Here is a 13724-nt window from a genome sequence, read left to right as displayed (position 1 = left end):
TATTAAAATGCTCCTTTAAGTTTAGATATTTATTATGTGTCATTCTTGTACACACATAATAAAGGAATTATGAACAAAATAAATTGGTCTAAAACTTCATCATATTCAAGTCCAACTGTTCTGAATTTCTTTTTGACTCGAAATCTGTGTTTTTCCATACACTACTGTCCTTGAGCCATCAAGAGCATTAGTAATGCAGCATTTCTTAAAGGAATACTCCACTGTTACCTGGGATTTTCTTCCGAGCCACAGACACCCATTCTGCACACTCTGATGTATTCACACAGTCACTGTCACAGCCAGTGACAACAATGTTAGAGTTGCTGCCTAGCTAACAGCAATTGTAAAAGCATACTGAGTTTAGAGGTATTAAAATGCAAAAAAAAATAAATGAATAAATGCATCTTAGAAAAGATAAATTAGGGTGATTATTTCTGAAGCATTATCTAACTTAACTCTCAAAATAATCCCAAGAGGAAAGTAACTTATTACACCCATCTTACAAATGAAGAAACCAAACTTGGAAAGGTTAAATAAATTGTTCAGGAGGTCATAATAGGTAAGTGACCAAGAAACACCAAACTCAAATCAATCTGACTGCATAGCCTAAATTCCTGCCACTGAAATATACTGGCTTTGTTTATAGTCCCCACATAATTAAGATCTCTGATAAAGATGCAGGAGGAATATCATAATCCTTCCAGTACGGAGAGTATATAGTGCTGCATAACGTATTTCTCAGAGGCTATCAAACTAGAAGTTTAATGAATACAGATTAAATGAAAAGACTCCTACAAATATCTTCACCTGACTATAGATACTGTGATATAATATAGCCTTCTGATTCAGATGGGTGGGTCTCTGTGTTTTGGTAAAAATACTCTCGTTTTCCTAGTGGATTAAAGTGGTTATAATGCTTTTTAAAATGTGCCCTAGCTTGAATCTTTCAAAAACTGAGGATATGGTAGTTTTCTAATATCAAGTGACAGAAGAAGGAAAACTTTACTGACGGGTTTTTGTGGTTTTCACTTGAACAAATAAATGTACCTGCCATTCTCACCTAATTTATCACTCTGGCATAGTTTCAGACTCAGTGTACAAATTGTTTTGGCCTACGGATCTGGCATTGCCTGTTTTGTCTGCATCCTCCTGTGTGCTTGTTGATTTTCCTGTTTCGAATATTTCTTTTACTTTGTTAGATGTGAGCTGAGTATTATTGAGAAATTTTATACAGTCGAGGGGCACCTGGGTGGCTCAGTCAATTAAGTGTCCAACTTCAGCTCGGATCATGATCTCATGGTTCGTGAGTTTGAGCCCCACATCAGGCTCTGTGCTGACAGCTTAGAGCATGCTTCGGATCCTGTGTCTCCTCTCTCTGTGCCCCTCCCTTGCCCATGCCCTGTCTCTCAAAAACAAATAAAAGTGCTGAAAGAAAAAAAGAAATTTTAGACAGTTGACCCTTGAACCCATCCCCCCAATGCAGTCTAAAATCTGTGTATAACTTTTGACTCCCCCCAAAACTCAACTACTAATAGTTTACTGTTAACCAGAAACCTTCCTGGTAACAGAAACAGTCAATTAGCCCATATTTTGTATGTTGTATGTATTATGTACTATACTCTTACAACAAAGTAAGCTAGAGAAAAGAAATCATTGTTAAGACTGATTAAGAGGGGCGCCTGGGTGGCTCAGTCAGCTGAGCGACCGGCTTCAGCTCAGGTCATGATCTCACGGTTTGTGAGTTCGAACCCCGCGTCAGGCTCTGTGCTGACAGCTCAGAGCCTGGAGTCTGCTTCGGATTCTGTGTCTCCCTCTCTCTCTGCCCCTCCCCCACTCATGCTCTGTCTCTCTCTGTCTCAGAAATAAATAAACATTAAAAAAAATTAAAAAAAAAAAAAAAGACTGATTAAGAGGGGCGCCTGGCTGGCTCAGTTGGTAGAGCGTGGGACTCTTGATGTCAGGGTTGTGAGTTCAAGCACCATATTGGGCATGAAGCCTACTTAAAAAAAGAAGAAGAAAAAGGGGCACTGGGTGGCCCAGTCGGTTAAGCATCTGACTTTTGATTTCAGTTCAGGTCATGATCTCATGGTCATGAGATGGAGCCCTGCATTGGGCTTTGCCTTGAGCCTAAAGCCTGCTTAAGATTCTCTCTCTCCCTCTCCCTCTGCCCTTCTCTCTCTCTCTCTCTCTCTTTCTCTCTTTCTCTCTCTCAAAAAAAAAAAACAAACCATAAGGAAGAGAAAATATATTTACAGTATTGTACTGTATTTATCAAAAACTTATGGGTATAGGTGGGCCATACAGTTCAAACCCATATTGTTCAGGGGTCAACTGTATATAACTAGACTCAGGTAAAGGAGCAGATGGAACTTCATAACAGAGCCCACATCTAGTCATGTCCTTGAAACTCTAAGGGCAACTTTGGGATTTTTTTTCCTGGGGATAATTACCAATTCTAAAGAAGTGGCACAGCTTCTCCTTAGGTATTCAAGAGTGTAGGCTGGAAAGTGTGTCTTATGCTCCTATTAGATGATAAATACAGAATTGGTAGGTGAGTCTTATAAATGAGGGAGAGATTTAATCAGTCTACCAAATATTCATTGAGCGCATGCTGTGCTCTGGGTATGACACAGTAAAATATGCAAGGCATACAGTCCTTCAAAAAGTGAATAATGTTGGGGTGCCTGGGTGGCTCAGTCGGTTGAGCGTCCGACTTCGGCTCAGGTCACGAACTCATGGTTCATGAGTTCAAGCCCCGCGTCAGGCTCTGTGCTGACAGCTCAGAGCCTGGAGCCTGCTTTGGATGCTGTGTCTCCCTCTCTCTCTGACCCTTCCCTACTCACTCTCTGTCTTTGTCTCTCAAATATAAATATACATTAAAAAACAGTGAATAATGTTATGAGAGAGATATAGACTTTTTAAAAAATAAAGGATGGGGTGCCTGGGGTGGCTGAGTCGGTTCAGTATCTAACAATTCTTGATTTTGGCTCAGGTCATGATCTCACTGTTGTGGGATCAAGCCCTGCATCCAGCTCCATGCTGAGTGTGGAGCCTGCTTAAGATTCCCTCTCTCCCTCTGCCCTTATCCCCACTCTGAAAAAAAAAAGGGGGGGGGGGTAATATAATGCAAAGCATACTCTCTATGGGATCTAGACCTTACCTATTGTAGGAGCTCAGAAGACTCAGGAAAGTTGAGTGTGTTTTGGAATAATCAGTAGGGCCTTGAAGAGATGTTAAGTTCAAGAGAGGACAGGGTTTGTGTACTTAGATAAGGGGGCAACATCCCAGGCAAGGAAAATAACATAAAGAAAAGCCCAAATGCTCAGCATAAAGCAAGTTTTTCTCTGGAGCAATGAGGGATTCCAAGTCCTTTCAGAGCTGATAAAAGCCTTCTCTGGAATACAGAAGGTCTGAAACTGATTGGATTCTCCTTGCTATAGAAAGTCTTTTATGTTTGTATTTTATTGCTGTGAAAAAGCATCAGGCACATGATCACAGCTTGGGGAACATGTTGCATATTTTAGTGAGTTGATGGCTAATTTACACCATGCTGGGGCCCACTAAAAATTAATATCCTTCTTGCCTCTGTTATGCGAGTTTTGATATTCTGATTATTTGCCAGTGATTACTGCCTACTGACCTAGAGAGTTTTCTCTCATATAATAAGGGGAGAAATTACCCAGATCCCCATATGAAAATGGTAACACAAAGATATTTGTGCCTGTCTCCCCAAGATTGCTATTAAAAAATATTTTATTTGGTTTTTAGTTTGTTTACTTTTTTCTTTTTTTGACCATATACTTTTTTATTTTTATTCTATTGATATGATTTATTACATTAATTGATTTTCAGGTGTTAAACTACCCTTTCATTTATGGCATAAATTCCACTTGGTCATAGTGTATAACCCTTTTTATATGTTGCTAGTTTTGGTTTACTAGTATTTTACTGAGACTTCTTTTTCTTTTTTTTTTTTTTTAATTTTTTTTTAATGTTTACTTATTTTTGAGAGACAGAAAGAGACAGAGCACAAGCAGGGGAGAGGTAGAGAGACAGGGAGACACAGAATCCGAAGCAGTCTCCAGGCTCCGAGTTGTCAGCACAGAGCCCGACGTGGAGCTCGACCCCACAAACTGTGAGATCATGACCTGAGCCAAAGTCGGATGCTTAACCGAGCACCCAGCCACCCTGAGACTTATTTTTCTCTATTCAGTCTCCTACTAGATGAAGAAGTGACCAACTATGAATACACCAAGCCCAAAGTACATTGCATATCTTAATTACCATCTTTTTTTAAAAGCTTTTCACACTGGCGGCTGCCCTCCACAGTTTGCCACACCTTTAGGCAAAGTCAGCACATCAAGCCTTGTCTAGTGTTCGTGTGAAGTGTCAAGTAATCAACAAGCTAAATCTCTAACTCTCTTCTGAATGCTGACATGCTGTCAGCAACACTAGGGCACAAACAGTAGGAAAAACGTTGTATTTTCACCTTGACGGTAGATCCCAGAGAGCTAGCTACAGAAATGGTGCAGTCAGAGGAAAACTGACATGCAGTGAAAGAAAACAGCACTTTGCTTTCCTACCACAATTAGTCCTTGGCTCTTATCTCCTAAAATTGGAGCTTTTATATTTTTTTCCAACAGTCAGATTCTGTCTCCAAAACTCTTGTGATCTCATATGAAAAGAATGCCCTTGAACTCTGAATACTGCTGGGCTTCAACCCTCAAAGGAATATATTAACAAGACAGATTGTTCTTCTGTTACTGTGATTTAGAATAAAATGGTTATTGAAAGCGGAAATTGGATATAATAAGATCTGCTTGCTGAAAGAGTTATGCTAAAGGAAACAGTAACTTGAGACTAATCCTATATAATAATTCCATGTGGAAAGATTAGCTTCATAGATTGATTGGGATATTAAATAGCAGTTAATTTTGCCAAAATCTAAGATTTGTTCATATTGATTGGAGTCTTTCTGAAGGAAAAATAACCACACAAATTTTGTGTAAATCAAAATGCCATGTGAATTAGTGTATGGAAAGCACTTAGAACAGGATCTGGCACATAATATATGCTATATAAATGTTTCCTGTTTTAAATGATAGAGTATGAATTATTCTTTAACAAACTAAGGAATTTTTTCAAGTAAGTATACTAGTTCTTTTTATGCCTTCTTTTCTTTGGAATTGAACTGGAATTGAACTTTTCTTTGGAATTTAAACAAACAAAAACCAAAAAAAAGGAAGTTAACTGGACTGAATTTACTGGAGGTTAGTAGGCTTAAATGACCCCAAGTTAGTCTAAATTCCCAAACATTCAGACTAGTTACAAAGTCAGCAGACTGGAGGACTTTTAATACAAACTTAGCTGATGATCTCCCTTTTTGTTCTGAGGATTTAATCACTTTGGTTGGTGTTGAGAGATGTTTTAATATTTTCTTGTTTTTTTTTTTTTAATGAAGAAACTATAAGTCAGTACTTAATTAGCCTCTTATCTTACAAGGAAAGATTTGCTAGATATAAACCAGCAAAAACAATTCAGAAAGGAAAAGATCCATGCATTTCACTGCAATAAAGATTTAAAACTTCTGTGCATTAAAACAAAAAACTTGTAGGGGCACTTAGGTGGCTCATTCAGTTAAGATCCAAATTCTTGATTTCGGCTCAGGTCATGATCTCATGGGTTGTGAGTTTGAGCCCTGCATCAGGCTCTGTGCTGACATCTGTGCTGACAGGAGATTCTCTCTCTCTCTCTCTTTCTCTCTCTCTCTCTCTCTCTCTCTCTCCCTCCCTCCCTCCCTACCTCCCTCCCTCTCCCTCCCTCCCTCCCTCTCTCTCCCCCCCCAAAATAAATAAACTTTAAAAAATAAAAGAACTTTTATGCATAAAACAAACTTAAAACTATATTAATAAAGGGCAAATATTTTTAATCTTATAAATTAATGAGACAAATATGAGCATTTCTACAAAATATAGGCAAAGAATATAAACAAAAAATTCAAAGGAAGATATAGAAATGGCCAATACACATTATAAAAATGGTCAACCTCACTAATAATCAAAAAAATATTAATTAAAATAAGTTATTTTCCCCTAGTGATGAATTTTTTATTATCAAACTTGATATTGTGAAGTGTATGAGAAATAGGTATTCTCATATACTACTGGGACTGTAAATTGATACATCTTCCTGGAAATTAACTTGGTAATATGAATCAAGAGCTTTAAAGAGTTTATACCAGGGGCACCTGGGTGGCTCAGTTGGTTAAGCGTCCGACTTCAGCTCAAGTCATGATCTCCCGGTCCGTGGGTTCAAGCCCCGCTTCGGGCTCTGTGCTGACAGCTCAGAGCCTGGAGCCTGTTTCAGATTCTGTGTCTCCCTCTTTCTCTGACCCTCCCCTATTCATGCTCTCTCTCTCTCTCAAAAATAAATAAATGTTAAAAAAAAAAAAAGAGTTTATACCAATCACTTTTAGACACACTAGGTTGGCAAAATACTAAAAGTCTGACAATACCAAGTGCTGGTAAAGTTGAGAAGCAGTGGGAGCTCTTATACATAGCTGATAAACATATTGGTGATTCCTTTGATATTTTATAAGAATAAATATATAATAAATAATATATAAAATATATTTTGTCATATTGTATATAACATATGGAGACTAAAAATATATGACCAAAATAAGATAAAATATAATAATATAGAAATATAGAAATAAATATTTTTATAATAAATATAAGAATAATTGGATATTATCTTGAAAAGCCAGCAGTTCCAATTCGAGATACATACTCTAGACTAGGAACTCTTATTCCCGTTTCACAAAGACACTAATAAAAGAATGTTCATAACAGCTTTGTTCATAACAGCAAAAAAGCTGGCAATAACTCAGATACCCATTTATAGGAAAACTGGTAAGTAAATAGTGGTACCCTCAAACAATAGAAATCTATAACTGTAAAACTGAAAGAAGCACACTTAAATGTATCAACATCGATGAATCTTAGAAATATAACACTGGGACAAAAAAATCTAACACTGAAAAAAGCAAATTACGAAAGAATGCAATCAGTATGAAACGATTTAATGAAGTTCAAAAACAAGGAGAAATAAACAATATATTGCTTAGGGACACAAACATGTGTTTTAAGCTAAAAAAAATAACAAGGCGATAGAAAAAGAATTCCATATGGTAATTACCTCTTACAGGGGGGAGGGGGATGAGCTTCAACTGTTGTGCTAATGCTTCCTCTCTCAGGTTAAGTGGGAGGTTCATGGTGTTTTATTATTATACATTATACACATCTTATATACACATATTATACATTATACACATATTATACATTATACACATATATATTAGACACATATTATATACATTTATACGTATATTATTTTGTATATATCAAATATTTCATAATACATTTTAAAAAGCTTATAGAGTTTGATTTCATAATTCCATTTTTAGAGATCAATCCAAAAATAATAATGAAAAAATAAGTGCAGGAAAAGTTTATCCCAGTGGTGGTATTTATTGTAACCCAAAACTGAAAACAACCTACATATCCAACACCATTTTTCATATCTTGCCTTGTTTAAGAAAGGATTTGTTAAAGATTTTATTTAAGTAATCTCTATACCCAATGTGGGGCTCTAACTCATGACCCCAAGATCAAGAGTCACATGCTCTACTGACTGAATCAACCAGGCAACCCCTAGAAGGGATTTTTAAAGGCCTTAATAAATACATTCAGTGAGACAAAAGTTAATTAAAACTTGCTGAGAGGGGCGCCTGGGTGGCTCAGTCGGTTAAGCGTCCGACTTCGGCTCAGGTCACGATCTCACAGTCTGTGAGTTCGAGCCCTGCGTCAGTCTCTGGGCTGATGGCTCCGAGCCTGGAGCCTGCTTCCGATTCTGTGTCTCCCTCTCTCTCTGTCCCTCCCCCATTCATGCTCTGTCTCTCTCTGTCTCAAAAATAAATAAAAACGTTAAATAAAAAAAAAAAACTTGCTGAGAAATGAAAGTTAAAGGAAGAAGGTAAGAGAAAGCCAGGAGTAAGGTTATTATGAACCATATGAATGATAAAGTTTCCTGTTCTCATTAGAGGTGGGCCACAAATTTGACTCTAAGCTTCCAGTAACCAGGATAAAAAGGGAAACATGATTCATGGTGAAGAGCAAATCAACTGTTCTGATGGAAGCCAGACAGAAATTTCTCCCCAGATTAACTGTACAGGCAAGTTATTTAAATACTCTACCTATGTTTCCCTGGAACACCTGTTATAGAATGTTGTGAGGATTATATAAATTCCCAGGGCAGCATCTGCCAGGTAGTAATCACTCAAATATGTTACTGATTAGCCATAATGAATAACATTCTCAAGAGTATTCTTCTGGAAAGCACTATCATGGAAGTAGATATCATTAAGGGAGAAATGGAAAGGTAACCCTGGCCTCAGATAGGAAATCCTCTCAACAATAGGACAGCGTTGTGAATTAGTTTTCAGGTGTTTCGTCTGTCCTCACTCAATACGTATTTATTAAGCACATCCTTCATGCAAGTTTTTTGTCTGGTCATACATGACCAGAATGTAGGATTTGTTAAGTGGTGTTCTGCTTCAGTCAATCTAATCTGGAAGTCATTCTAATGTATTGAATAATAAATAAAATTTGTTGCATTTACTTTTTCTGCTTTCCAAATGTGAAAGTATTATTCTGCAATCAAAGACTGACCAAAAGCAATTATGAAAAGAACAGTGAGAAATAATAATTGAACTTAAGTAAAACCTACTAAGAACAGAATAATCAATTGAGGCTTTTAGCCTCCTGGGAAGTGGCATCATGGTGATAAAAATATTAATTGCCACATTTATTGAATGCTAATTATGCACCAAACTCTGCTAATTTCTTTACATATGTTATTTCATTTAATACTTACAACACTTTGAGGTTGTGAATATTATCTCCATTTTTTTGGGTAGGAAGATTTTGAAGCCTTAGAGGGAACAAGCCATTTACCTAAAGTCACAGCAGCAAGTATAGGTTCAAGGCGGGATTCGGATCCAGGCCTTGCTGATTCTAAAACCCTTGTTCTTAGTCACTTTAGTATATTACTTTTTGTCAAATAAAGCCAAAACTTATCTTGAAACCCCTCGTTCCAGATCTAAAATGTTTTTCCCCAACACTCTCAGTCAAGTATACCCTGATTTTTATTATTCTGTAATAAGTTTATGCATCGGTCTTATTATCTTCTTGGTTTTGACTATCAGACTGAAAGTTAACCTTCTTCTGGTCTATGTGATTGATACTCATGTTGCTTAGTCACTTCATTTGATCACCCTGAACTTAAAAAAAAAAAAAAATTAATGGATAGTATCCTTGGTTTTGAAGTAGAAAAGTTCAGCAGTTTAGTTTGGTAATACATAATCTCATGGTCCTAGACTCTAAGGATTGTTTTGGCCCTTGCTGAGGATGCTGAACCATGTTGCCTCCATTCCAAATTGTGGACTTCTTCCTCACCTTGCCAGTTAGCCAAAAGACAAGTATATATATAAGTGTTGACAGTGAAGATGCATCTTATCTTTAATGATCAAGAAAATTCAGGCTCCAGGCAATTTGACCTGGGGCTCTCTGATGTTCCCTGCCAACTGTACTTACGGATTTCCCGTTCAAACGATGAAGTGTGAACGTCATGGTCACTAAGTGGGTTTGCAGTAGAGAACATTGCCTGTAATTGTTCTTCCTTTCCGTGGGCCTAACAGACAGTTGTCCTCAGACTCCTGGTGGGAGCAGCAGTGGCATGGTGAAGATCTCAAAAGAGATGCCTGGCTGGCTCAGTCAGTAGAACATGTGACTCTTGAACTCAGGGTCAGAGTTCGAACCCCACATTGGGTATAGATGACTTAAAAAAAAAAAAAAAAAGACAAACACTGTCATGTTGAAAAAAATAGATGTGTTCAGCCCAGTGGCTTGAGATTACTCTGTATTACTTGCATTATGCAGCTCAGAAACTAGAAAAAGCCTATCAAGAAAATTATCATTCTGAAATACTTGTATAAAGGCAGGATTTACTCTATGATATAGACAAAATCTCCTGAAAGATAATTGTGTGAAAGAGAACAAGGTTGAAGTTTACATTTGTTGGAATATATTAACCTCGGAAGTCTTTAATAAATCAAGATCCACTTACAGATACTGATTTCTTTTTCCTTTTATAATCTTTAAAAATCTTTTTTTTTTTTTTGGCCTTTGTTCATAATACATGTTTTCTTCTCTTTCTGGCTTCCCATATTCCTTAAATCATTTCATCTAGATGTATATAGACCATCTGTCCTTCCAAAAAGCTATTCCTTCTCTCAACACGGGGCAGCAGTGGGAACAAGAGGCACAATATGAAAAGAAAGCCAGGAAAAATCTTGTGGACAGTTTTTTGGCTCCTCTCCTTTGGCCCCTCTTTGCAACCCCCTGGGGAACAAAAGGGAGCCAACAGCTTGTATCCTTTTGGGAAAGTGGCAGTGGCTACAGAAGAGAAGACTTCCTAGACAGAAAAACAAAGCAAATGGTGGATGGTGTGATGGAACGCACACATTCTGTGCTGCGGGAGCAGATAGATTGGAATTTCTTATCATTGAAGTGCAACATAAGAGGCTGTATCAATGTTTGACTAAGTAAAATGCAAGCTAGTCATTTGAATTGCTTCCAAATACACAATTGGAAGCTCTCTACATTGTGATAATTTTGTAATAACCTATATCTTTCCCCAAAGACAGTCTCATGACCTGGGGAATTACAAGCACGCTGTGCTCCAGGAGTTACATCCACAGGATTTTATAGACTTAAGATACACCCTTCATCCCTAGAGCCATGTGATATCTAACTGTAGCTCTTAAAAACGTAGCCCCAGTGAAGGTCCTTGAGAAACTGCCCTTGAAGTTCCCTAGCCTCAACATAGGAGGTCCTCAGCTAATAAATGTCGAATGAATAGCACATTAGTTCAAGCCAGTTCCCATTAGCAGTTTTGTATGTAAAGAGAAACTGCTGTCCCCCACCTCTTCCAGCTGTGTTTAAGACCTCAGAAATAAGGCAGTGTTGCCTCAGAAGAGCCTAAAAACCTAAAAGGAGAGGTGCTGCCCCAAATGAAATTACAGAGGAGGTAGTAACTTTGTAGTAGGCCATACTTCCCGGAGCAGAATTTTACAGTTTCTATTTCCTTTCAAGTTCCAGCCACATAAAAATAATAACAGTAATATAATAATAGAACCTACTGCCCAAAGTCAAGTCTGAGTTTTCCAAAGAACATTAATAAAAAGTCTAATTTGAGCATTGGAACTGTTCCTTGGAAACCTCTACTGGCAATTGTCTTTATTGTCTTTGAAAATCACAGAGGTGAGGCTTTGTGCCCCTGTGGAGAGCAGACGAATACAGCTTGCCTGGAACAAGCTGCCACTGCTGCCAGCCTTGTGAACAGCAAGCATTTCACCCTTGAGTCTGTCTCATAGGATACAGCTTCAGACTCCTCTAATTCAGATAGGTGGAGTTTCTCCATCGCTGTGAAATCTCACAGATAGAGGTACAGTGAGCATCTAAATTGGTAAGCCTGCCTGGGGGAGCAGGGGCCACAGCTGTGTTTCCCTTACTCACCTCTTGAAGCCTGTCGATCACCTGTGCATCTCCAGCTCCTGCCCAGTGTCACCTTTCATTGAGGATCTAATTTACACACTGTAGAAAGTACTCCAATTTGCAAAAATGTTATCAGTCTTCCATGTTGTTTCAGGATAGTAAATTGAACCATAAATCAAACTTAAATTGAATCCTGAAAACTTTTGATATTTTCAAAAATTAATCAAAAAATTAATCAGCTCTGTAGAAGTGATGGGGTAACAAGAAATGAAGGATTGAGTAGTTGAGTTTATTTTTTGTTTGTTTTATTTTTTATTTGAGAGAGAGAGAAACAGAGCACCAGCAGAGGAAGGGCAGAGAGATGGAGACAGAATCTGAAGCAGGCTCCAGGCTCTGAGCTGTCAGCACAGAGCCCAGCGTGAGGTTTGAACCCACGAGCAGTAAGATCATGACCTGAGCTGAAGTCAGATGCTTAACTGACTAAGCCACCCAGGCACCCCTAGTAATTGAGTTTAAAAAAGAGGCCTTCACTTAACACTGATGATGTCGATTTCTTTGGAAATAGTTTTACTTCTCACTTAAATGTGACTAAGCCCCATGGTTGTATTAGTTTATCCAAAACAATGCAGTGCTGTCCCATAGAATGGATTCGTATATTGCTTAGAATGATGAAACGGTGTGATACTGAGATAAAGTCTTTGGATCCTAACAGAGCTGAGTTTGAGTCCCAGCTCTGCCACATGGAACTTCCTGTTGCCTTGGTTTTCTTATCCCGAAACTGGAGCTGATAATATCTGCTCTAGTGTTTTGAAGTGATTAGATGAAGGAATACATGGGTGAAGTTCCTGGCCCATAGTAGTGCTCGGTAAATGTTGTTGTTGCTAAAATGTAGTTTCTGTGTCCTGCTCACTGATACAGTCCCACTAGTGAGGATATGAATGTATAAACAACTTACCAAGCTAACTGAGGAAATGAGAATTGAAAGAGAAATTCACTCTTGACTACATGCTTCCTTATTTTGTGTCACATATTGAGGGCAGAAACTGAATCTTCTTCTGTCCTGCAGTCCATAATGACTAACACAGTGCTAGATAACTAGTAGACATTCAGGAAATGTTTGTTGACGTGACCTTACTTAGTGTCTTAACGTCTTTCTATACCCCTCTTATGAGAACAGGATTATGCCCTGCCACATGAGAATCTTAAAGTTTCCTGGTAACTTATCTTCCAATAAAACTATGGGGATATTTTTACCATCTTCAAATTGTTTTGCTTTCTGGTTTCTGGGCCCATTGTTAGCCATATTGTTCTTTATGCATTTGTAAGTATCGCTAACCAGTGCAGCTGGCACAGAAATAACTTTTCTGTCTCCATTTTTAAATGAAAATCTTAGTTTTTCAGATATTACTGAAATTAGCTAGAAGTCCTTTATGCTTAACCTTTCCATCTGCATATTTAAATATATTTAATGATTTTTCAGTAGTTTTGTGATAAATAAGCATGTCTAATAAAGGTATCCCACACCATAAATTTTTTTCAAGCTCTGTTGACGGCCTAGCATTTGATTACCATTTTGGGGAAAACCTGAAAATGCATTGCTTTTCTTTGAAATCCTTAAAGGTGTGAATATATTACAGATTGAGGAACTGATATGACTTTATGGATGTACAGTTGATCAAATTTATAATAATTAGCTTTTTTTCAGAGGTTTTTTTTTTCTTGGCCTGTTCAGATTTTCTACTTCTTGACTCAATTGTGGCGGTGGGGGGGATAGTTAGCATTTTTCTTAAAATCCTCCAATTCTTAATTTATCAAATTATTTTTTAATTTATAAAATTATAAAATGAATTCATCTTCAATGTGTATTTTTGGCTGCGTACAATTTGTCATTTCTAATTTTGTGCATTAGGATTTTCTCTTCTTTTTTGATAAGGCAAACTAAAATTTTATGAGGACATTTCAGGCAATTGGAAGATCACCTTTGGCCATATCTTCCAAGTTTTATTTATCATGTTCCCATTCTCATTCATTTCTAGCAGCATGTAATTGCAGGTTTCGTGAAAGTTATTTAGGAGTTTTGTGTCTGTGACTTCCATAGACATCCGT

General features: G+C 37.5%; 1 protein-coding gene across 10 annotated transcripts in view; it reads left to right on the top strand.

Moving 5' to 3' along the window:
• Positions 1-13724, top strand: part of MICU1 (mitochondrial calcium uptake 1) — a 417233-nt gene that overhangs the window by 364429 nt on the left and 39080 nt on the right. The gene's annotated exons all lie outside the window — the stretch shown is intronic.

This window comes from Panthera uncia, chromosome D2, assembly GCF_023721935.1.
Source record: "Panthera uncia isolate 11264 chromosome D2, Puncia_PCG_1.0, whole genome shotgun sequence".
Classification (NCBI taxonomy): domain Eukaryota; kingdom Metazoa; phylum Chordata; class Mammalia; order Carnivora; family Felidae; genus Panthera; species Panthera uncia.
This window is presented reverse-complemented; position numbering and strand designations above follow the sequence as displayed.